A 26,690-nucleotide genomic window follows, 5' to 3' on the forward strand; every position below is an offset into this window, starting at 1 on the left:
TATGATGATGATGGATGATGAGTGGTTAGATCCAACAACAATTATTAATAAATGTTTGGATTTGTTCCCATTGTGATTTATGTGCCCTAAGTGATGGTGGTCCACACAAATGGCTTTTATTTCACACACATGCCTCATCATCATATTTTTTGTCATCTCTATATAATCTAGCCCTTTCTGCTTGAATGTGGATTGCCTAGCGACATTCACAGACATCTCTAGAGACCCAACTCTATGGTGCCCATCATAGTGTATATGTCTAATCCATATTGTCCTAATTTTAGGAATCCAAAGCTCAAATGGACCACACCGTAGGAAGTAAGAGGAATTGAATGTTGACTAATGAAAACTTGTCGGGCATCACAAGAGTTTTAGATATGATACTTTGTACTTTTCCTTCATCTATATCCATGTGACCTTGTGAACAAGGTGGTTGACAAATAGACACCATGGTCAGCCTAAGTTAACAATTTGGATGACAAACAAACACTACTGGACCTTAGGAAGGTTCCAATGGTCGTTGGTGTCGTTATCCAACTGTTTCATGTGGTGTGGTATATCTGAGCTTTAGATCTCTCTCATTTTTTAGCACTTGCAAACATCTATTTTAACCTCATGTGGTAGTATTTGATTGAGCTGCATGCCAATGTTAGATATGAGGCAATTAAACATGCTTTGTATGGTTTAACAACAACATGTTGCCTAATCAAAGCTCATGATATCTAATTATATCATATTCCCGTGATGGTAGGTTCAACATGCAATCTGCCCCTTTTTATCTTTGGGCTCACACCCCAAAAATGAGTTGACAAAACAGTCAGCTGGTGTGGATAAAACACATACATGGCGGTTGTCCTATAGAATCCTTTCACCCAGGTCGACACAAATTGGACAATGCTATTAGCGAGTGGCTATTGGTTGATGTGTGTCCTACCATGATATATGTGTTTTATTTGAGCCACCTATTTATTTTTCTTTTTAAATTTAATTTTTTTTTAAATTTTTTTTTACAGCATTTCATACCTAGCCAAAAATAAAATTGAGCCAGATTCAAATCTCTAGCAGACCACACCAGAGGGAAACAAGTGGTTATTAAAGGCTAACAATTAAAAACTTTGTAGGGCTCGTTACAATGTTTATTTGCCATCCAACCCATTGATTATGTCACACAAACCTGAACAAAGGAAAAAAATTTGTAGTACTTTTGTGGCTCCAAAGAAGTTTTTAATGGTGGGTGTTCAATAACCACTGTTTTCCTATGATGTGGTCCAAATAGGATTTAGATTTACCTCATTTTTGAGCTCATGCCCTAAAATGATCTGAAACAATGAATGAATGGCATGGATCTAAAATATACATCACGATGGCCCCCACAGAGAACCGACCCGTAGCCACCTCCCAACCCAGTGCGGTCAGTAGGCAATCCGCGTCCCACCCGGACATCCTCATCTTTGCGAAGCTTCTGCGTAATTATATGATACATTGCCTACAGTTTCTCATAGAATACACATCTTCCCGTTTTTGATAACTGGGGCCCGCTTTTCAATAATCTAAACCATCAGAACACTGTTTCCTGTAGTGGATTATACGTTCAAAATAATCATTTGTAGGTAAATCTTAGACATTGAATTTTGGCCCAAATAAAACAAAAACGGCCCACATTCATCCAAAAATATTCTTAATTCAGATTCATTTTGATCTTCCCATATCAATATAATCCATCAATCATCCAAATAAACAGACCAACGGTCTGGATTACCAAAATCTGGACCCCGCTTACCAGGCATAAGAAACCCGCGTACACGGTGCAAAGACTCGAGCAGCGTACCATACAAATTCCCGCTGATAAAACCGCAAAACGCATGAAAGAAACGAGAGAGGCATTCCGGTAGTTGTCCGTTCCATTGCTCTACCCTCGTCCGTACACTCCTATAAGTACGAAACCCCAGAATCCAACGATCAGATCTCAGCCGTTCCGCTTCCGGACACACGAAGTAAAGAAAAAAAGGAAAAACGAAAAAGAAGAAAATCTAGGGTTTCCGTTTCTTCCCTAAATCCCCCCAAATCTAGGGTTTTTTTCTACCTCAAATCCATGGCTTCTTTCGTCGAATTAGCGGATTTTCTGCTAATCATCGTTAACAGAATAATTAGCTGGATATAATCACAGCTTGAACTAAGAAACCGCTCCGGCGGCATCACATTCAGCTGGAAAAATCAGGTAAGATTTCCTTCGTTTTTTTTTTTCCTCCCTCTCTCTCTCTCTCTCTCTCTTTTGGAAAAGTAGCTATTTGATTCGACATGAATTGAAATTCCAGTATGATGCGTGCTTTGTGTTGTTTCGGCGAAGCGTGGGTCCTGCTGTTCATGTCCTAAGTGTGTGTTGATGTCAGGACCGTTGATCTGGATTAGGATATAATATCGGTAGTTTTGCGGTCGAGTGTGGATTAGTTTATTATGTTTTGCTCGGTTTTGAGTTAGCTGTCTGTTGCGAGTCTGCTGATTGGGCTGTTGGGTTTGATTTCTGGGACATGGCCCACCGGATTACCTGTCTCGATCAGCGTATGACAGGCTGGTGGAGGTGTTTTTGTGGCAGCAGTTCTTTTCTTTTATTTTTTTTTCTCCTCACAACTTTGGTATAATGGAACTAATGAATGCAATATGTACAAGCTGTGATCTTTTTTTTTTTTTTTTCCATGTAAATTGAAGAGAGTTCTACTCTACGTTCATGATAAGTTTGCTCTGAAAAAGGGTTTTTCTTCTTGGTGTCATGATTAAAAGAGAGCGCGTTTTGAGGGAATACACTGTTATTTTGCTATGTAGAGATGGCTGAGGCACATTACATCCGCCGTCTTAAAGACAGATTTGCTTCCACAGGGACGTGAACCTTGATGCACTAGGTTGCAGCTCCTCTGTCTCTGGGATACAACAGCTCTCCACGATGATGACTGAATTGGATTAGTTACACACTTACGTCAACGCCCCTGAACTTAGATATGCTTTTACTGATTTGCCCACCAAGAAAGAAGGGAGAAGAAAGAGTATAGAGAGTGGAATAGCTATGGTTCTGTACAAAATCAAATATATATAGCTAAGATAGATCTGGAGAAGCTGGCTTGCCAAGGAAGCCAGGCCTGACATGTGTCACTCACTGGTGGGCCACCAGTGAGGTGAACCAACAATCAAGGAGCAGTGGATCACAGCCGTGTTCCACTAAGAATAACAAAAGAAGAGAAAGAAAATAATAATTTTAGAGAAGGGGCTCTTGTGATACACCACATCACACTGCATGGTGTTGTGCCGCACCACGGTCTGGCCCAGCGCGTGCGCATCTGCGAGTCACACAAATCTCTCACCCTGGTTTGCACCACAAACCTATATTGAAAGATCTCAATATAAAGGATTTCCATGTTCTCACTATTCAGTGTGGGACAAGTATACATAAACAAAAAAGAGGCAAAAAACACACAGGTTTTTCCTATGTTTTAAGTCAACCAACCCAACAATCCCCCACAATTTAAAATATAGGAAAATAGAGAAAATATGACTAAAAGAATTAAAGCAAGTGGGAAAATCTATGAAATGAAGTGCATCGACGGAGGTATCTAGAGATTTGAACCTTGCCTAGTATAAACATATATGGTTTGAGAGGGTTAGTGGTCTAGTTTCTTGAACTAACCCTACTTGAAAAGACATTCTTGATACATCGCTCAACATTTCAAAGCAATTGTAAGACCTTACAAAGCTAGAACATCATGACCATGTGCTATATCCCAGTTTCATAAGCACTCTAGAGAATGTTCCGGTCCTCATAGGAAGCGGCCCCACTTTCATGCTCATATAGGTGATTCCATCAAGAATGTACCTGTAACTATACATTCTACTATATCACAACTATGAAGCTCATTAAGGACATAATCTAACCTATCTCGCTACTGGTCATAAAACTGCCACACGACACCGTAGGAATGGAGTCCTTAATTATAAGCTTGCACTACTAATATCAAATTACTGAAGAGTAACTTGTTTTTACCCATTGAATCTAGTTCTTGAGATCTCCAGTCATATTGGTTGGGTTTTCGTTGTCGGTGATTTAACTTACATGGGAGTGGGACTCAACCCATTTCCTTCGATATATTCAACGGTAACTATCTAGATACTTCTTTAGTTAGTGGATTTGCTAAATTATCATTGGACTTCATGAAGTTAACTGCAATTATACCATCCTTGAGTAATTGCTTGACTAACTTGTACCATAGACGCAGATGCTTGGATTTTCCATTGTAGGTCCAATTATTTGTCTTTGTTATTGCAACTTGGCAATCACAATGCAAAGCTATTGCTTCCATGGGTTTACCCCATAAAAGTACATCCACGAGCAAGTTCTCTAACCATTTCACTTCTTCTCCAGCCCTTACTAGGGCAATGAATTTAGATTCCATGAGACATACATGGTTTTTTTTTTTGAAAATTTCAGGAAGTTGTAGGCTGCAACCCTTCTTAGAGTGAAAACATATCCATTTGTAGGTTTTGACTTGGTCGAATTTGATACGTAGTTATCATCACTGCATACTTCAAGCATAGTAGGATATTTAACATATCAGAGACCATAATTACAAGTCTTTTTTCAACTATCTCAATACTCTTATTACAACATCCCAATTATAGTCTTGGATTACTAGTGTGTCTACTCAACTTATGAATGACATATGCAATATCGGGTCTAGTGCAATTCTTAAATACATCAACTGACTAATAAAACTAGAGTGCTCAAGTTGTAAAACACTATTTCCTTCATTTTTAAATAATTTCACATGAGGGTCATAGGGATGACTAGCAAGTGCACAATTAAGAAGATTATACTTAAAAATTTACGCAACATAATGTGATTGTGTTAAATAATGTAATTCCATTAGAATCCTTAACTATCTTGATTCTTAGAATTACATCCACTTCTCCCAAGTCCTTCACATCGAAATAAGATGACAGGAAGGATTTGGGTTCATTCACTATCTTTCGATCAGTACCAAATATTAACATATCATTCACATAAACATATGATAACAGATGTATTCTTGAAGAAGTTTGTTATATGCACATAAGATTCATTGATTCGAAAACCATTTGATAACAAAATTTAGTCAAATTTCTCATGCGATTGCTTAGGTTCTTCGTTTAAGACTATAAAGAGCTTTAATTAGTTTACATACTTGTCTTGCTATGACAAACCCCTTGGGTTGATCCATGTAAATTTCTCCTTCTAATTCACCATTTAGAAATGCAGTTTTTTACATCCATTTGATGAATTACAAGGTCATGAATAGAAGCAGTTGCCATTAGCATGCGAATGGTGGTGATTTGGTAACCGGTGAATGTGTATAAAAAAGTCAATGCCTTCTTTTTGTCTGTGCACTTTGGCCACTAGCCTAGCTTTGAATTTCTCAAGCGATCCATCTGGTTTGAGTTTCTTTTTGAATGCCTATACATCCTCTGGGTTTGCTACTGGGTAAACATGCAAATTCCTAAGTGTGTTTGTGTAATATTAATCCATTTCATTGTTACCAACTTCTCTCCAAAAGGCTGCATTAGGAGAACTCATTGACTCTGCATATGTTGTAGGTTATACTAGAAAGGTGTAGAAATTGGGTCTAAAGCTAGTTTCTTCTCTAGCTTTTTTACTTCTTTTAAGTTCAATGGACTCACCTAAAGTATTATACTCCACTTAATGTCTCATGGTGGGATTTTCTATTTGCTCAACTATAGTGGGTTTAACTTTTGATGGAAAGATACTCTCATATAATTCAGCATCGAAAGGTTTTATCATAGTGTTCACCACTGTTGTTGTGAGATTTTATCACTAAGATTCGATTATCTATATGCCTTACTGTTTTGGGTATATCCTAAGAATGTATAATCAAGAGTTTTGGCTCTGAGTTTTGTTTTCTTAGGTAAGGGTAGCCCTACTTTGGCTAAGCACCTCCACACTTTAAGGTAATTTAGATTTGGTGTTCTACTATTCCATAATTCATTAGGAGTCTTCTCGAGGTATTTGTGGTACATAGTTCAGGATGTGAAATGTGGTTAAAATGGCCTTTCCCCATAAGTTAAAAGTTAAATTGGAGCTTGTTAGCATGACCTTAACCATATTGATTAAGGCTCCATTATTCCTTTCAATTATACTATTTTGTTGAGGTAAATGAGGAGTAGTTGTTCCATGTATGATTCCTTTTTGATTCACAAAATGATGTAAAATTATGTGAGGTGTATTTTTTATTTATATTTGACTTGAGAATTTTAACCTTTTTATTTAGTTAATTTTCCACTTCATTCATATATGACTTGAATTTTCCTTTTGCTTCATCCTTATTCCTAAGTAGATATATTTTAGCATTTCTAGAGTAATCATTTATGAAAGTTATAAAGTGTTTCTTTTCTCCATGAGTGTCTATGTTTTTTAAGTCACAAATATCACTATAAATTAAATCAAGTATTTCTGAGTTCAGTTTTACTCGTTTGAAGAGTGTTCTAGAGAATTTGGATTGGATACATGTTTCACATTTATCATTGTTCTTTTTTCCAACTCTTGGGATTAATCTCATGTTAATCATGGTTTCAAGAGAATGATAGTTCACATGTTCTAATTTAGTATGTCATACATCTAAAGACTCACTCAAATTCGTAAAGGAGCTAGCACTATTTTCATTCATAATAAGTTCGAACAATCCATCACATATATACGCTTTATCAATAGAAGTACTATTTTTTGAAATCATATATTTTCCGGATTCAAAAATTAATTTTAAACCATTCTTGTCAAGCATCGAGCCAGAAATAAGATTTTTCCGGAGGTCAGGAACTTGAAGCAATTCTAACAGAGTTAACAACTTATTGGATGTGAGCTTCAAGCTCGCCTTCCCTTTGTCCACAACCTTTGCTTTGGATGAATTTCCCATGAAGATATCTCATAGGCGGAAAACACAGTTTGGTCAGAGCAAATGTGCTCGATGGCTTCCGAGTCAATCCACCACTCTTTCACACTGCAAGCATTGAGTGCTTTAATTATTAACCCTTACAAAGTCCTTGGCGAAATGAGTATGAGACTTCTTTTTGTAATCTTTTCAATGGCAGTATTCTTTGCTGAAGTGACCAGCCTTGTTCTTGTGGAAATGAAGGTTTTTCTTCTTTGGAGTTCTAGTTTTTCTATTTTCTTGACCTTTCCGATTGTTTTTAACAAGGTGGGCCTTTGTTGCAGACTCCATTTTCATAGAAAGTTTGTCATGGTTCCTTGCTGCTTCTATTCGAATGTGGAGAATTTGGTCATCAAAGCTCATTTCCTTTCTCTCATGTTTAATGGTATTTTTATATTTCTTCCAAGGTGGATTTTTTTCAATAATAACAACAACTTGGACGGCCTCATTAATAATCATACCTTCTGGTAGAATCTTATGGGCAACTTTCTATAGATCATGTATTTATCCACCACAGGTTTGTCGTCTGCCATCTTGAAATCAATGTAGTGACCACAACGTATTTCTTGCTTTCAAGATCTTTTGTTTTGAATTTTTTCTCAAGATATTCCTACAGCTCTTTGGCTGAAGTGTGATAACGGTAGATATCATAGTTATCATTTGTCATTGCATGCAGAATATGATTTTGGCACAAGTAATCTTTCTCTTGCCATCTAGATTATTGAAAAGATGATGTAGAGCGGGTCGCGGATAGTTTCATGGCCAAGATGGATCAGAAAAGGCCCGGTTGACGACAGAAATGATCCGGACCGTCGGACCTTAGATCGGGCGTATCTCGCAATCCGGAATGAGTTACCTGACGTAAAATATATAATTTTGGGGTAGAACAAGCTACTTTAGCCAACCAACCCCGCTACGTTAGGTTGCGCAACCCGAAATTGCGAAAAACCCCTGGATCGACGGCCGTTTCCCTATTTTAATTTCGTTTTTACTATAAATAATAAGTTTTAGTTTGATTATAACTCTTCATCCGTCGGGCTTTAGGAGTTGCGCCCAACGTGAAAAGAGCTTAGAATAATTAGGAGAACGGTTTGGTGAAGCCAAATAGGACACTTACTATTTTTGGCCGAAAACCTTTCGCACTAGTAGACATCACGACCGTCTATAAATAGCAAGTTTACTATTTATAGTAAGTCTCGAATTCTAGGAGTTTTAGTTGTAGTTTGATTCTGATTTCTTTCCCATTGCTTGGTACCCCTATTTAAAGGGTTGTGAACTCGTTTTTATTCATGGATTAATCAATTTCGAATTTATTAGAATTTATTCCTATTTTCTGCTTTCTTTCCTCATGGATTCGAGAAGTCTCTGTGAGGAGTTCAGAGAAGTTCCGTGGATTTATAATAGTTATCCTCTTGAGGAAGACGGTGCTCGACCTCACGTCCTCCCCTACGTCAGTTTGGTATCAAAGCGAGGTTTCTCCTCAAATCGATGGCTTCTAACGACGGGTAGGGCAACAATCCCATGGGCGGTGCTCCAGGGAATTTACCCTTAACGGCGGCAGCTTTCGAAGTAGTGCAACGAGAGAATCAGCAAGCCATGCAAGGGCTGCAAGCTTCCATCGATCGTATAGCGGATCTCTTGGCAGAAAACCTAAGGCAACTCTGTGTTCCTGGTGGTAATCCTACACCGCCAATTGCTAAAACTCATAATCGCCCTGATCGCAGGATAGTACCGGCAGTGCAGCCAAGGGTCATTCCTGAGGAAGGGGGCTCCAGTGAGGAGGAAATCGATGACATAATGTTCCAACACCCCAGACTAGGCAGCGATCGAGTGGATCGAACGGATCGAGAATTCAAGATGCGGGTTGATATTCCTAGCTTCAATGGCCAATTACGCATTGAGAATTTCCTTGATTGATTTTCTGAAGTTGAATGATTTTTCGACTATATGGACATCCCTGAAGCAAAGAAGGTCAAACTTGTGGCTTACAAGTTGAAAGGAGGAGCTTCAGCTTGGTGGGAACAACTGCAACTTGTGCGAACCAGGCAGATGAAAGCACCAATCCGCACCTGGCAGCGGATGAAGCAGCTATTACGTGTTCGATTCCTCCCTAGCGATTACGATCAGGTATTATTCCAACAATACCAAAATTGTCGACAGGGTAGTCGGTCGGTGAGAGAATACGCAGAAGAATTTTACTGGTTGGCGGCGCGTAATGATTTGGTCGAGACTGAATCGCAGCAAGTCGCCTGATTCAACGGTGGATTGCGTATGGCTATCCAGGATCGGGTCCAGATGCAGTCCGTCTGGACGATGAATGATGTGATCAAGTTGGCTATTCAGGCAGAAGCGCAACTTGAACGTCTTAACACACGGACCTATCCTACTGCAAGGAGCCCTGTGGCAGGTCCGCCCCAGGGAACTGCACAGCCCAAGGGGAAAGCCCGTAGGAGCACGCACTCAACTAACTACGTCTGAGAACCGAGATCAGGGAAGCGGGCAAGCTAGACCCCAAAGGGGCGTATCGACTGCTGCTGGTCCAAGTAGAATCCCGAACCCCTATGCTCGGCCAAGGCCCGACAACTGCTATCGTCGTGGCCGACCGGGCCACCTATCAAATACTTGTCTCTAGCGAAAAGTGGCAAACCTCGCCATCAATGATGGTAGTGCTGATAACGCTTATGAAGATGCAGATATTGAAGAACAGGAGCATACTACCGAGGACGAGGCAGATGATTCAGGTTGGGTTCAGCAAGATCACGGCGGTCGCTCGTCATGAGGCGACTATTATATGCGCCAAGAAAAGAAGTGCATCCACAGCGGCATAACATCTTCTGCACTAGGTGTACGGTGAGTCGAAAGGTTTGTGACGTGATCATTGACAGTGGGAGCAGCGAGAACATCGTCTCCAAGGTCATGGTGGAAAAATTACAATTGAAAACAGAGTGTCATCCCTCTCCATTTACAATCGGTTGGATTAAGAAGGTCAGCGAAAGAAAGGTAACTGAACGGTGCACTTTATCCTTTTCAATTGGCAAACATTATAAGGATGAAGTAGTATGCGATGTAGTTGACATGGAAGCGTGTCACATACTAGTCGGTCGGCCCTGACAATCTGACCATGACGCCACTCATAAGGGGCGAGATAACATATATATCTTTGTCAAGGATGGCCGGAAGACCATATTGGCCCTTATGGATCCAGAGGGACCACCTGAAACTTCTAAAGTGGAGGGCTGTTTTCTCTTAACCATACGGGACTTCGTGGAAGAATCTAAAGAAACAGGACAGACTTATGCATTAATTGTAAAAGGGGAAGAACTCGAGCCTACCATCATCCCTGAAAGACTAAGGCCCCTGCTACATGAATTCAAAGAAATCTGGCCCGATGACCTTCTCGATGGGTTAACCCCCATGTGGGATATCCAACACCATATCGACTTTGTCTCTGGGTCCAGTTTACCTTATCGTCCTCACTATCAAATGAGTCCGAATGAGTGCGAGATTCTGCAGGGACAAGTAGAGGAGTTGATCCGTAAGGGTCTTATTCGAGAAAGCGTGAGTCCATGTGTTGTACCAGCTCTATTACCTCCAAAGAAAGATGGGAGTTGACACATGTGTGTCGACAGCCGAGCCATCAACAAAATCACCATAAAATACAGGTTTCCTATACCACGGTTGGACGATATGCTGCACATGCTAGAGGGTGCAAAAATATTCTCTAAATTGGACCTAAGGAGAGGCTACCATCAGATTTGAATATGGCCGGGTGATGAGTGGAAAATGACCTTTAAGACCAAGGAAGGATTATACGAATAGATGGTCATGCCCTTCGGTCTTTCGAATGCGCCTAGCACATTTATGAGATTGATGAACCAAGTTCTAAAACCTTTCATTGGACGGTTCGTTGTGGTTTATTTCGATGATATTTTGATATACAGTCAAGACGAAACCACCCATATGGAACACCTCAAGAAGGTCCTTCAAGTGCTCACAAAAAATAAACTGTATCTCAATTTAAAAAAGTGCAGCTTCATGACTGATAGCCTATTATCTCTGGGTTTTGTCGTAACATCCACGGGCATTCGGGTGGATGAGGAAAATGTGAAGGCAATTAGAGAATGGTCGGTTCCCACAAATATTCACGAAGTGCGAAATTTTCATGAACTGACGACATTCAATCGTCGGCCGTGAAAAATTTCAGTACCATTGTGTCACTAATTACAGATTGCATGAAGAAAGGGCAGTTTCAGTGGACTGACGAAGCCGACAGGAGCTTTGCCGAAATTAAGCGCAGATTATCCACGACCCCGGTTTTTGTACTTTTTAACTTTTACAAACTGTTTGAAGTCGAATGTGATGCCTCATATGTCGGAATTGGGGGAGTTTTGTCTCAAGAAGGTAGGCCGGTAGCCTTTTACAGTGAGAAACTTAGCGATGCACGCAAGAAGTGGCCTACATATGAGATCGAGTTATACGCGGTGGTCCAGGCACTGCGACACTGGCGACATTATTTGATTCAAAGAGAATTCATACTTTACACGGACCATCAAGCTCTTAAATTCATTAATAGTCAAGCTAACATTAATCGTGTGCATGCTAGATGGATCTCGTTTTTGCAGGAATTCACGTTTGTACTAAAACACAAGTCAGGGCAACAGAACAAAGTAGCTGATGCACTGAGTTGCCGTGCAACTTTGTTAGTCACTATGAGTAATGAGGTTGTCGGGTTCGAGTGCCTCAAAGACATATATGCCGATGACGACAACTTCAAGGACGCATGGGTTAGATGCCAAGAAGGTCACCCCGGCGACTTACATATGCAAGACGGGTTCCTTTTCAAGGGAAATCGACTGTGCATCTCGAACAGTTCGCTAAGGGAACAGATAATCCAAGAGCTACATGGAGGAGGCCTCGGTGGACACCTTGGGCGAGACAAGACGCGAGCTCTTGTGGAAGAACGGTATTACTGGCCACAATTGGTACGTGATGTGGGAAAGGCAGTCCAACATTGTTATATTTGTCAGACCTCCAAGGGGCAATCTCATAATACGGGCCTCTACACCCCGTTACCCGTGCCTGATGGCCCTTGGGAGGATTTATCTATGGACTTCGTACTTGGTCTCTCACGAACACAACGCGGCATGGATTCGGTGTTCGTGCTAGTAGATCGTTTCTCCAAGATGGCGCACTTTATTCCATGCAAGAAGACTCTCGATGCAACACACGTGGCGAATCTATTCTTCAGAGAAATTGTGCGGTTACAAGGGGTTCCCAAGACTATTACTTCTGACCGTGACACGAAGTTCATAAGCTACTTTTGACGGACTTTGTGGACTCGATTCGATACACGACTTCAATTCAGCAGCGCCTACCACCCATAGGCTGACGGTCAAACTGAGGTTGTGAATCGCACGTTGGGAAACCTCCTTCGATGTATTTCAGGAGAAAAACCGAAGCAGTGGGATTTGACTTTGTCTCAAGTGGAGTTTGCATTCAACAACATGGTGAACCGCTCGACAGGGAAATCCCCGTTCCAGGTTATTTATGGACGAGTTCCTTGCCGCACACTAGACTTGGTCCCTCTGCCCATACTCCCAGGCATGAGCATTGCAGCAGAACATATGGCTGACAAGATCATGGACATTCATGCGGAGGTACAAACTAAGCTACATGCTTCAAACAAAAAGTACAAGGAGCAAGCGGACAAGCATCGGCGACAAAAAATGTTTAAGGTTGGCGACCAAGTAATAGTCCATCTGCGCAAAGAACGATTTCTGACCGGAATGTACAACAAGTTGAAGAATAAAAAGATTGGACCGGTACCAATCATCTGAAAGATCAATGACAACGCTTATGTTGTTGATCTTCCAGATGACATGGCGATCTCACGGACTTTCAACGTCGCGGACCTAACCGAGTAGCATGAACCAGCGTAGGATGAGAACTCGAGGACGAGTTCTTTTGAAGTGGAGGGGACTGATGTAGAGCAGGTCGCGGACAGTTTCATGGCCAAGATGGATCAGAAAAGGCCCGGTCAACGACAGAAGTGATCTAGACCGTCGGACCTTAGATCGGGCGTATCTCGCAATCCGGAATGAGTTATCTGACGTAAAATATATGATTTTGGGGTAAAACGAGCTACTTTAGCCAACCAACCCAACTACGCTGGGTTGCGCAACTTGGAATTGCGAAAAACCCCTCGATCGACGGTCGTTTCCCTGTTTTTTTTTTCGTTTTTACTATAAATAGTAAGTTTTAGTTTGATTATAACTCTTCATCCGTCGGGCTTTAGGAGTTGTGCCCAACGTGAAAAGAGCTTAGAATAATTAGGAGAACGGTTTGGTGAAGCCAAATAGGACACTTACTATTTTTGGCCGAAAACCTTTCGCACTAGTAGACATCACGACCGTCTATAAATAGTAAGTTTACTATTTATAGTAAGTCGCGAATTCTAGGAGTTTTAGTTGTAGTTTGATTTTGATTTCTTTCCCATTGCTTGGTACCCCAATTTAAAGGGTTGTGAACTCGTTTTTATTCATGGATTAATCAATTTCGAATTTATTAGAATTTATTCCTATTTTTTGCTTTCTTTCCTCGTGGATTCGAGAAGTCTCTGTGAGGAGTTCAGAGAAGTTCCGTGGATTTAGAATAGTTATCCTCTTGAGGAAGACGGTGCTCGACCTCATGTCCTCCCCTGCGTCAAAAGATGCCATGTTCATTTGCCTTAAGAGAAGGAAGCGGACTCTTGATGACAGAGATCAATTTAAGAGTTGTCAAGTAGCACTCCATTTTCCGTTGTCATCTCTTGAAATTCTTCCCTAAAAAATCTTGATTCTAGGATTCTCTAAGGTGGTTGTCATCGAGATCGATATTTTCAAGGAGACATTTGTCTTTAAATTGTTGGTTCAACATATAGAGATAGCACATAAGGGTTTGTTTGGATTTGTGGAAAGCATAGGATAGGAAACATGTCCTTAGGCAACCTTATTTTTAGGAAACTATGACAAATGAAGCATTGCTTTCCTTGTTTGTTTTTCAACAAGATTCTCCTAGAAATTTATGATCTATTTTGAAATTTGTTAAAATAAAAAATTTCTAGTTGGTACTCGAAGAAAAAAAATAATCTAGGTGGTCATTGGTATGCGTTGGATTAGCACATGGGACGTGGGATGCTTGAAGATGGACGATAAGCATGTGTTATACGTGGCATATGTGGGTACTTGAAGCTGAATTGTGGCACATGTGACGTGTGTGAAGCTATATGGTGGCACATGTGGCATAAGACAAGCATTGGGACATTTGACATGTGGGCACTTGAAGCTAGATGGCATTACTTGTACCCATTGGCAGCATTAGCACATATGCAAATGTTGCATATTCGGAGCGATTGAAGATGCATGATGACATGTGGCTCATTGATGCATGTGGGGTGCTTTGCACGTGTAGCACCAAAGAAGATGAATGGTGGTACATGTGGCACATTAGCACTTGTATGTGCAAGAGATGATGACGCATGTTGCACATGTGGGTGCAATAGAAGATGGACGGTGGCACATTTGGCACCTTCACACATGTGGCATAGTGGCATGTGTGGGGCGTAAAGATGGAGAATGGCCCATTTGGCACATTGGCACATATGAAGCAATCAAAGATGGGTGGTGCACATTTCGGTTTAATTGTTGAGAGACCCATTTTCCTTCCATCGTGGGAAAATGGCTTTCTTAGAGGTGGTGGTAGGAAAATAAATTTGTTTATTTTCCAACGAATATAGAAAGTGGGAAAATATGTTTCCCACAAATTCCACAGAGGGGTTTGACAAACAACGGAATGTTAGATCATGGGAAACAATATTTCCTCTCCTTTCTTTTCCATAAATCCAAATGGGCCCTAAAATCTTAAATCAGGGACACAAATAAAATCTGTAGGGGTATGAAAGACGGATAGCTGAAGCACGTTATAGTCTTTGTCTTGAAGACATGTTTGCTTCGACAAGGATGTTAACGTTCATGGACTGGGTTGCAACTTTTCTGTCCTCTCACATTGGGTTTAGGGATAATTAGGCTCGAATTGATGACTTCCACCATGTCAAGGTGACACTTTACTGGTGAGTTATATCCCTTCCTTGCCCTTATCAAGAAATAGAACTGACTCATCCTAAGGCAAAGGGTCGAGAAACTCAACGCCACTATTCTTGAACAACTTGGAGCTGGGCAGATACAACAGTTCTCTATAATGATGACCAACTCATATCATACGCACACTTAGATCAAAGCCCCTGAACTTAAATTTGCTTCTACTGATTTGCCCACTAAGAAGAAGAAGAGGAGAAAGAGAATAGAGCGTGGAATAGCAATGGCTCTGTACAAACCATATATATATTTATTTATATTTATAAATAAGATAGATTTGGAGAAGCTGGCTTGGCACTCATTGATTGGCCACCAGTAAGGTGCACCTACAACCAAGGAGCAGTGGATCACAGTTGTGTTCTACTTATTTGCCCACTAAGAAGAAGAAGAAGAGAAAGAGAACAGAGTGTGGAATAACAATGGTTCTGTACAAAACCAAATATATATAAATAGGATAAATATGGAGAAGCTGGCTTGCTAAAGGAAGCTAGGCTTGACACATGGTACTTACTAGTTGGCCACCAGCGAGGTGCACCAACAACCAAGGAGCAGTTGATCACAATTGTGTTACACCAAGAAAAACAAAAGAAGAGAGAAAATAGTAAGTTTATAAATGGAGCTCATTGACACCACTCCGTCTGGTGGCCCAACCCGGCCTGGCTCGGCACACACATGTGCGAGTTGCACATATCTGTCACTTTGGTTTGCACCACAAATCCATAGTGAAAGATATCGATGTAAATGCTTTCCAGGCTCTTTCCCTATTGGATGTGGGACAAGTACACATAAACAACAAAGAGGAAAAAAAATGCACAGGTTCTTCCTATGTTTTAAATCAACCAACCCAACACACACAATGCTCCACCCGAACTAAGGTTTTTCCTATGTTTTAAATCAACCAACCTAACACTCACAATGCTCAACCAGAACTATCAGCTATTTTGTTCAGAGTTCCGTACTGGTCCCACTTTTCATTGACATGAGCCCTTTAACCGTAACTTGTTGATTGTTGACCTGTAAACAGGTGCTCAGTGTTAACTGTTAAGGGTCTGTTTGGTTTTCCAATTACAATGGTAAATGGCTGTAAATGGGTAATGATTATTTTCTCTTGTACTTGTGTGATGATATCACTTACATTTGACTGCAATGATGACTTTGTTACATTGTTTGTTTCACCCAGAAATCACTGTAAAAATGGTAGTTTTTTAATGTGAAAATGTGATATTTACAATTTACTTTACCTACTTCCTTTACAAGTGCATTTGACTCTTGATTTATGAGCCATAATTCTTGTTTAAACAAACACCAGGAAATGATGATGATGGCTTATTTACTTTGCATTTCATAGGAAATTCGAAAACCAAACAGGCCTAATTTCGATGAGGGTATTCTTGTAATGTCTATATAATTGTACTATGAAGCTATTCTTGTAATCTATGTAAATATTTTAGATAAGCCTAGGATCTCCCTTAATAAGCAAATCTTCTCAGATAGACTTGAGAAGCCCATAAGTACCATATCTTTGTATCCATTATATTCATTCAATACCTTTGTAATTTCTGGAATCTTTGCTGTTTGGTTTCTTTTGGAGCTCCAGGGGGTTCTTTCAAGGGGAACCTATCTCCCCGTAGTTATGCTTTGTTAGTGAAAGTTTAAACAAGACGTTGGAAAGGGTGGCAGCGATCGATACGGAGTGCTCACACATTTAACATGTAGACAACACTGCTGACCGGGATGGCTCAATTCAGAAGCAGAACAATTAAAGTTCATCTTCAGTTGTTCTAAAGTGGTTTCAGGGCTAGGAATCAATGTGGCTAAGAGCAGTATAGTTGGAATCAATATGCACAATCAGGAAGTAAAGCTTATAGTGTACTTAGCATGTTGCGGCACATCATCTCTTCTTATTAATCTGCTGGGGATGCCTCTTGAAGGTAGCAAACCCTCAGTGGATGTCTAGAATAAGATTACTGAGAGATGTTCTATCAAGCTGTCATCATTAAGGTATTCAAAATCGGTTATGTAATGGCCGTTACGTAACGGAAACGGTCATAACCGTTGCGTGTTACGGGGTCGAAACGGCCATTACAGAAAAATAGGCCGTAACGGTCCCGTAACGGCCCTGTAATGGACCGTAATGGCCCCGTAACGGTCCTGTAACAGTTTTTTCATAAAATAAAAATGGGCTGTAACGGCCGTTAGGGCCCGTATCATAACAATAACGGCAGTGGCCGTTATGGCCACCGTTACCGTTTTGGAACACCTTGGTCAGTGTGCATAGCTAAGGGGCTTCCTATCAGTGTCAGAGTTAACTCTGTTCAAGGCCATTCTATGCAGCGTCCCTACCCTTCCTATCTTTATTTTGCCGCCCTCAGAAGTTTGTAGCCAGACTGGAAGCCATTCGGAAGTGTTTTCTGTGAACAACTAGGAAGATAATTGGAAAATGCACCTACTTGCGTAGGCTGATGTCTACAGACCTCTCAATGAAGGTGTGTTAGGCATTCAATTATCCAGGGAGTTCAATTCAGCCCTTGTGATCAAATGGTGGTGGAGGTTTGGAAACAGGGAGGCACCAAGGTCGCAGAAGATCTTATTTATTTATTTATTGGCTAAGTAGTCAAATAGATGGACATCCAAATTGTGAACTACAGGAAAGGCTCTTTCATCTATATCTAAGCTGCTCAGCATCTTGATGCAATTTATTTGAGTTAGAGTGGGAGCAGGCAAAAGGATAAGTTTCTGGAGAGACAGGTGGTGCTCAAGTAACTCCCTTAAATCCCAATTTGAGCAGTTATTCTCTATTTCATCTATGCAAGAGGCCACAATGTTGCAGTTCTATCACATGGATGGCAGTGTGCGTGTCGGGCATCTAGTCTTTAGGAGAGATATTAGGACGAGGAGATAGCTGCTGCTTCAAGTCCGTTCCAAGTCCTGAGCAAATTGTACATTCTGCAAAGAGCAGTGACTAATTAAAGGATTGGGCTTTAAAAGCGGGTGGGGATTTTTAAGCCCATGTACATTGCCTTTTTGGACAAGGGGAATCTTAAAGTGGACTGGATGGTGTCTTTCTGGTTCGGAGGAGCTCCATTGAGAGTTAACATCTTTTGTTGGGAGGTCTTCCTCAATTAGATCCTCCCGAATGATGGTTTTTAAAGGAGGGGCAAAAATGGCTTCTTACATGACCTGCAGGAAGAAGTGTGCGTGTCACCGCCTACTGGATTTACCTGTAAGGGTGAGGGGCATAGGGTTTGCCAATTGAAGAACATAATATGTCCTAAAACAATCTTAAAGGGCCTGGTTCAATAAAGTTAGCAGCACTCTCCTTTAAATTGGTTTTCAGAGATGCAACTGTGGTCATTCCATAGCAACTGACCTTAGCTCAGTTGGTAGAGCGGAGGACTGCAGTGGAAAACTTCTCTGTAGGTATCTTTAGGCTGTTGGTTCGAATCCAGCAGGTCGGAAATGCACCTTTGCTCCCACGTTTCAAAAAAAAAAAAAAAAAAAAACTGTGGTCATTCAATGTTTGTTAAGTGACACAAGGGCTTTATTACTGTTCTTATTGTTTGTGTTATTATGTAGATGAGGTGACAGGATGATTTTGCTGAAAGACAGGTCAGGCTGCTTCTCAGTCGGATCCTTCTACTTCATGCTTGTGAGGGGTGAAGAGATTGGGGGAACACGTCATGTGTGGCATTATGGAGCTCCTCTGAAGATTGTGGCCTTTGGGTGGCTTGTGGGGAGGAATAGGGTTTCGACCGTCGACAACCTTCAAAAGCAGTCGATGATTCCTAATATCTGCCTTATGTGCATGTCTAATGCCGAGTCAATGAATCGCCTTTTCATCAATTGTCCCTTTGCGTACCAAGTGTGGAATGAATTTCTAAGAAGGTTCAATCGAGCTTGGTCAATGCCTCTTTCAATTGGGGATCTTTTCATGGTATGGCATGGAATGAGTGAAGGTTATGTGGAGGCTTTGCTTATTGGCTGCTCTTTGGGCGATTTGGGGAGAAAGAAATGGAAGGTTCTTTCGAAATTAAAGCAAGAGGGAGGAGTGGATCATAATTAGGGCAATATTTTATGTAGCTGAACGGGCTTCTTGTTTAGAAGCATTGAAAAAGTGTAATTTTCTGTTTTCTGTAGTTTGTGCCACCTCGGCACTTCTTCAATAAAATTTCCGCTACCTTTCAAAAAAAAAAAAGAAGAAAGAAAGAGAGAGAAAAAATGTAGACGACATGATTCTCACTGGGGATGATGAAATACTATTATTGAGATGCAAAATCATCTATGGAATCGCTCCAACATCAAAGAGCTTAGTCATGTTAAATATCTTCTCGTAATCAAGCTTCAAGATCTAACCATGGGATTGTTCTTTCCCAGCGGAAGTATGCACTGCATTTACTCAAAGAAACTGGTTTCATGGGGTGCAAGCAAGTCGATATACCTCTAGGACCAAAGTACAAAATTTTAATCGACAATGGGGAGTCAGTTCCTGATGCCTAGTTATATTAGAAGATAATTGGGAAGTTGTTTTGTCTAACCATCACTCAGATGGACATTCTTCATGCTGTTAGTGGCATAATTTAGTTTAGGCATGCTTCTTGTACGACCCATCTGGAAGTGGCAAAATGGATCATGTGATATTTGGAGGGGTCTCGTGGCAAGGGCGCAGCTGCCCAACCCTCTTTGGGGGCGAGGGATACGATGCTGTGGTGGGTTGACAAGTTGGGTTGCTTCTTGGTCTGCTTTTTCTGCAGGTTGCTTTGGAAGGAGTTGAGGGAAGAGAAAGGTGCTTCCGCTTACTTTTCCTGGAATTATGGCACTCCAAGGGTTGCACCTTTTGTTTGGCTGGTTGGAAAGGGGGAAGGTTCTTACCATAAATAATCTCCAAAAAGGGTCTATGGTGATCTCCAACATTTTTTGGATTTGCATGAATGGCGCAGAATCAATAAATCACCTATTTATTCATTGCCCTTTTGCTTGGAAGGCATGGAGTATTTTCTTGATCTCTTTAACATCCATTGGGTAATGTTGGTGTCTATTGAAGATTTCCCATGGGCCTAACACGATGGCGTGGTCAGGAAGGGAAGGTGATTTGGTGGCTATTTTTAATGGCAGTTATGTGGACCGTTTGGGGGGAGCAGAACAACCGCTGTTTTCAAAGTAGAAGTCGCTTTGTGGAAGAGGCAACCCAAAAGGTCAAGGTAGCTATGGCAGAGTGGGCGACCAGCTTTAACGCCATCAATGTTTGTAATTTGTTGGCTTTTTTTTTTTTTTTTTTTGGTTTGTAATTCTTTTCTCGTCCTAGCGATTGCTTAGGCGAGCTTTCTCAATAAATTTCTTTACCCATAAAAAAGGGCATCCTCTATGCTTCTCATGTGCATTTTGAAGGTTGAAGCTAATTCCAGTGTGGATTGGGTTGGCAATCTGAATGATCGCTGATCTACTTCAGGGTTATTGTACGTTTGTTGGAGGGAAGCTGGTCACTTCGAAAAAGTAAGAAGCAAGCTGTGGTTGCTCGATCAAGTGCAGAAGCAGATTCATGGCTCACACTACTTGTGAATTATTGTGGCTCATGAAACTGATGGGTGAATTGGGGTTTCAATTCAAGAGTGATCAGGTCACCATTCATAAATCCCAAAACCCTGTCTTTCATGAAAGAACCAAACATGTTGAGTTGACTGTCACTTCATCCATGAAAAAATTGCCGCCAAAGAAGTGATCACTCCATACATCAAGTCACGAGAACAATTAGCTGATCTGTTCACTGATCCCCTTCTGAAAGCTCAACTTCTCAAAATCACAAGGAAGTTGGGAATGATTGACATCTGCTGCCTGGTTTGAGGGGGAAGTGTTAGTGTACGTGTTTATGCACTCAACACTCGGGAGTGTCATACCTATGAATTATGATGATGCACGCGATCTTGTGTTATCTGCAATGTATAATATTGTAATAAATCCTGTAAAATATGAGATGAGAATGACAGCCTGTATTTACCTAAAACGGGCTATCCTAGTTTTATAAGAGGAAGCCCTCTCTCTCTCTCACACTCTTAAGAGTCAAGCAATTTATCGAATATTCTCTCTCTAGTCTCTTTATATTTTCTTCGTCTAATATTTTGTCTTTTGTGTGATAAATAGAATTCCGTTTATCTCCTTCAGCTGTTTGGGTTTGTTTTTCTGCATTAATATCAGTTTATACATGTTGTGTCAGAACCTGTCCAGCCCCCAGCTCTAAAATTCCAGTCCGTCTCCAAACAGCTCCGAACTGACCCTAAACTGTCCTAACTCCTAACAAATCTCTCCAATGTCTGTCCTAAATCCTACAATGAATAATATCTGGAGTCTTGCCTCAAATCTTTCCATAACCAGCCCATAATCTTATCTACTAATGATTTGTAATTTTTTTTGTTTGAGGTGGAATAAAGATTCTTTTGGAGCCCTTTAGAGTACCTGCTAAATTGTCCGAAATCTATCCCACTCCCAGCCATTAATCCTGCCCATTCATCCCGGTCGAAAAACTGTCCCCATTCTTCCCACTTCCAATGCGCAAATATATTACCAAAGTTTTTCCAAAGTAAGCTCAGCTACCAATTTATCCACGGTTTAGATAATTTTAATCTATAAACCTGTCCTAGAACTGCCCCCAAAAGTGTACCAATATTTACAACTTGTGGACTAGTGAAAACTGTCAAAGGAAATATCACAGCAGATTTACAGCTTTACAGATTTACAGATTTACAGCTTTACAGATTTACAGATTTACAGCTTTGCAGATTTACAGATTTACAGCAGATTTACAGCTAATATCTACAGCAGATTTACAGCTAATAGCAGATTTACAGCTAATATCTACAGCTTTGACTGATATGACAGTTATACAGATTTATTCCTTCCTTAATTAGGATATATTAGCTGTACAGTATATTTAGATAGATGTATATATGGTAGGGGCTGAAGATCAGCTTGTATTTCTTCCCTAAATAGCTTGTAATCTACCTATATAATGGGCAATTGTCAATGAAGAAAGGCAGACTTTTTCAAAAGGACTCTAAACTGTCATGGTATCAGAGCTATAGCTCTAAATTTCCATTTGTCTCGTGCTCTCAAGTTTCTTAGTCTCGGTTATTCTTGTTCTAGTTCTGTTGACCTCGTGTCTTCCGATAAGTCTGATGTTTCTTTGATTCGTTTCAATGGCAAGAACTACTCTGCTTGGGCGTTTCATTTCAGGATTTTCGTCAAAGGTAAGGAGCTGTGGGGACATGTTGATGGCAGTAACCTAGCTCCTGACAAAGACAAAGACAAAGACCGACACGCCAAGTGGGAAGTCAAGGACGCACAAGTTATGGCATGGATTTTGGGATCTGTTGAACCCAACATCATCTTGAACCTTCGATCTTCTCAGACTGCAGCTCAGATGTGGACATACCTGAAGAAGGTCTACAGTCAACAAAACACTGCTCGTCGTTTCCAGCTTGAACATGAATTGGCCACTCTCCAACAGGATAGTCTTTCTATCTCTGATTTTTACTTTAGATTCACTAATCTTTGGGCTGAATACACTGATATAGTTTATGCTGACTTACCATCCGAAGGTCTTAGTTCTGTTCAATCTGTCCATGAAACTACTCAGAGGGATCAATTTCTAATGAAACTAAGGTTTGAATTTGAAGGCACCAGATCGAATCTTATGAACCGAGAATCTGTCTCCTCCTTGGATACATGCCTAAATGATCTTCTTCGTGAGGAACAGCGCTTTCTCACTCAAACCACCATGGAACAACGACGATCTACATCTGTTCCTGTAGCCTATGCAGCACAAGGCAGGCCACGAAGCAGGGATATGAGCACTGTTCAGTGCTTCTGTTGCAAGGGATTTGGTCATTATGCTGCAAACTGTCCCCGAAAATTCTGCAACTATTGCAAAAAGGATGGCCATATCATCAAGGAATGCCCAACTCGACCCCCCAAGAAATCGGAGACAGCATATACTGTCTCAGTTGGCTCTTCTAGTGCGGGTAGTTTGGTGAATACAACACAAAGTGCTCCTGCTCCTGCTCCCGTTTCAGTCCAACCCGTGACCCCTGACATGATTCAACAAATGATCATTTCTGCATTTTCAGCTTTAGGACTCTCAGGTAAACCCTTCACTACATCATCTCCTTGGTACTTTGATTCCGGGGCTTCCCATCATATGACAAACAATGCTGCTTCTCTTACCAATGTAAACAAATATTTTGGAAATCTCAAAATTCATACTGCTGATGGCAATCATTTACCTATCACGGCCACTGATGATGTTTCCTCCTCTCTCACTGATGTCTTCGTATCTCCCGGTCTTACCACCAATCTTGTGTCTGTCGGTCAGTTAGTTGATAATGATTGTAAAGTAGAGTTTTCTAAATCTGGTTGTGTTGTGCAGGATCAACAGTCAGGGCGGATGATCGCGAGGGGGCCTAAAGTGGGACGTCTTTTTCCTCTTCAATTTCCTTTGTCTTCTTTTTCTTTGCCTTTTATCGCTTGTAATTCTGCTCATGTTGATTACCGAGCGTGGCATAAACGTCTCGGACATCCAAACTCTAATGTACTTCATGCTTTATTGAAATCTGGTTTTCTTGGGAATAATGAAACACCATCTCTTAGTGTTGTTCAGTTTGATTGCAATTCTTGCAGACTTGGCAAAAGTAAAACTCTACCCTTTCCTTTTCACACACCGCATGTTGTCAAACCTTTCGATCTGATACATAGTGATGTGTGGGGTATGGCACCAATCACTTCGCATGCTAATTACAAATACTTTGTCACTTTTATTAACGACTATAGTCGTTTCACATGGATTTATTTCCTTCATTCCAAAGACGAAGTATTTTCTGTTTTTAAGATTTTTCATGCATATATTCAGACACAATTTTCGGCCCATGTCAAAATCCTTCGTTTTGACAATGGGGGTGAGTATATGTCTCATTTGTTTCAGGACTTCCTACAGAATCATGGCATCATCTCTCAACGGTCTTGCCCTTCGACACCTCAACAAAATGGAGTGGCTGAAAGGAAGAACCGTCACCTTCTTGATGTGGTTCGCACTCTTCTGTTAGAATCTTCCACGCCCTCTCGATTTTGGTGTGAAGCTCTTTCCACTGCTGTCCATCTCATTAACAGATTGCCTTCTCCCACATTGAACCATGACTCACCTTTCACCAGGTTATTTGGTCACCCTCCAACTTATTCTAACCTTCGTACCTTTGGTTGTGTCTGTTATGTTCATCTTCCTGCACATGAACGCACAAAACTTACGGCTCAGTCAATTAAATGTGCTTTTCTAGGATATTCAGTACATCAGAAAGGTTTTCTTTGCTATGATCCAAATCTGTGTCGCATTCGAGTTTCTAGAAATGTGATTTTTTTCGAGAATCAATATTTCTTTTCTACCCATCAGGATCATGTTTCTCCTTCATTTTCTGTTTTGCCTATGTTTCCTAACTCTCTTGCAGATCCAGTCCCTTCTAAACTTCTCCTAGTGTATCGACGACGCTCCACCGCCACTTCCCACCAACCTTCAGCACCTCCTGAGCCCCCTCAAGCTTCTTCCCCGACTGCTGCTCCTGTTTCAGCACCTGCACCTCCCTCTCTCCGACTCAGTACTCGGGTTCGTAGACCCCCAGATAGGTTTGGTTTCTCTTCTCCTTCATCCTTCACAGCCACTTTGTCGTCTATTTCTCTTCCTTCATCTTATAAACAGGCAATGGAGCATGAGTGTTGGCGAAAAGCAATTGAAACCGAACTTCTCGCACTTGAAGAAAACCAAACATGGGATGTTGTTCCATGTCCCTCCTCCGTGAAACCCCTTGGCAATAAGTTCGTGTTTTCTATCAAGCTTAATTCCGATGGGTCCATAGATCGTTACAAAGCTCGGTTAGTGGCACTTGGCAACAAACAAGAATATGGTCTCGATTATGATGAGACCTTTGCACCGGTCGCCAAAATGACCACTGTCCGAACTATACTCGCTCTTGCTGCATCCCAATCCTGGCCCTTACATCAAATGGATGTTAAGAACGCATTTCTCCACGGTGATCTCAAGGAAGACGTTTACTTGAAACTTCCCTCTGGTATGCCCACTTCCTCACCTACTGATGTTTGCAAACTGAAACGTTCTTTGTATGGTTTGAAGCAGGCACCAAGAGTATGGTTTGAGAAGTTTCGATCCACTTTGCTTAGTTTTTCTTTCACTCAAAGTCAGTATGACTCCTCTCTTTTTCTACAAAGGACATCCACAGGTATCGTCGTCCTCCTTGTTTATGTGGACGATATCGTCATCACTGGCTCTGACTTGGAGGCAATCTCTGCGGTTCAGACTTTGTTGAATTCTACATTTCACATGAAAGATCTTGGCCAGCTCACCTATTTCTTGGGTTTAGAGGTGCATCATCAGCCGCACGGTCTCCTCTTGCATCAGCACAAGTATAGTCAATATCTGGTTCAGCTAGCCGGTCTCACCAACGCTACTTCGGTTGACACCCCCATGGAACTTAATGTGAAATATCGACGTGACGAAGGAGAGCTTCTTGAGGATCCTACTACCTATCGGAAGTTGGTTGGTAGTCTTATCTATCTAACCATTACCCGACCAGACATCTCTTATGTTGTTCATACCGTCAGCAAATTCATGCAAGCACCGAGGCATCTCCATCTATCTGCAGTCCGCCGCATAATTCGCTACATTCTTGGGACACCTACTCGTGGCTTATTCTTCCCTTCCGGTTCTTCACTTCAGCTACAAGCCTATAGTGACGCTGACTGGGCTGGCTGCCCAGACACCAGGAAATCTACTACCGGCTGGTGTATGTTTCTTGGTGATGCCCTTATCTCTTGGAAATGCAAGAAGCAGGACCACGTCTCCAAATCATCTACTGAGGCCGAGTACCGAGCCATGTCTGCAGCATGCTCCGAGATCATTTGGCTGCGTGGTCTCCTCACAGAGCTTAGTTTCATTCCCGTACATCCTACTCCACTCCATGCTGACAACACTAGTGCCATCCAAATTGCCGCAAACCCAGTCTATCACGAACGCACCAAGCACATCGAGGTTGACTGTCACTCAATCAGGGAAGCCTATGATCATCAAGTCATCACTCTTCCACATATCTCCACAACTTTGCAGATCGCCGATATCTTCACAAAATCCATGCCACGTCAGCGCCATCATTTTCTCGTTAGCAAATTGATGCTTGTCGATTTACCAGCATCAATTTGAGGGAGGATGTCAAAGGAAATATCAATCTACACAGCAGATTTACAGATTTACAGCTTTACAGATTTATAGATTTACAGATTTACAGCTTTGCAGATTTACAGATTTACAGCAGATTTACAGCTAATATCTACAGCTTTGACTGATATGACAGTTATACAGATTTATTCCTTCCTTAATTAGGATATATTAGCTGTACAGTATATTTAGATAGATGTATATATGGTAGGGGCTGAAGATCAGCTTGTATTTCTTCCCTAAATAGCTTGTAATCTACCTATATAATGGGCAATTGTCAATGAAGAAAGGCAGACTTTTTCAAAAGGACTCTAAACTGTCAAAAACAAC

General features: G+C 41.2%; 1 protein-coding gene and 1 non-coding gene across 2 annotated transcripts in view; both read left to right on the forward strand.

Annotated features, from left to right (window-relative positions):
• Positions 1–1,866: 1,866 nt before the first annotated feature.
• Positions 1,867–26,690, forward strand: part of LOC131228239 (actin cytoskeleton-regulatory complex protein PAN1-like) — a 70,633-nt gene continuing 45,809 nt past the window's right edge. The window contains exon 1 of the mRNA XM_058224133.1: positions 1,867–2,218. The gene's annotated coding sequence lies outside the window, so the exon portion shown is untranslated. The remainder of the gene's footprint in view (positions 2,219–26,690) is intronic.
• On the forward strand, positions 18,463–18,555 carry TRNAC-GCA (transfer RNA cysteine (anticodon GCA)). The gene is made up of 2 exons: positions 18,463–18,499; positions 18,520–18,555. It is a non-coding gene; the product is annotated as a tRNA-Cys (tRNA).

This window comes from Magnolia sinica, chromosome 15 (assembly GCF_029962835.1).
Source record: "Magnolia sinica isolate HGM2019 chromosome 15, MsV1, whole genome shotgun sequence".
Classification (NCBI taxonomy): domain Eukaryota; kingdom Viridiplantae; phylum Streptophyta; class Magnoliopsida; order Magnoliales; family Magnoliaceae; genus Magnolia; species Magnolia sinica.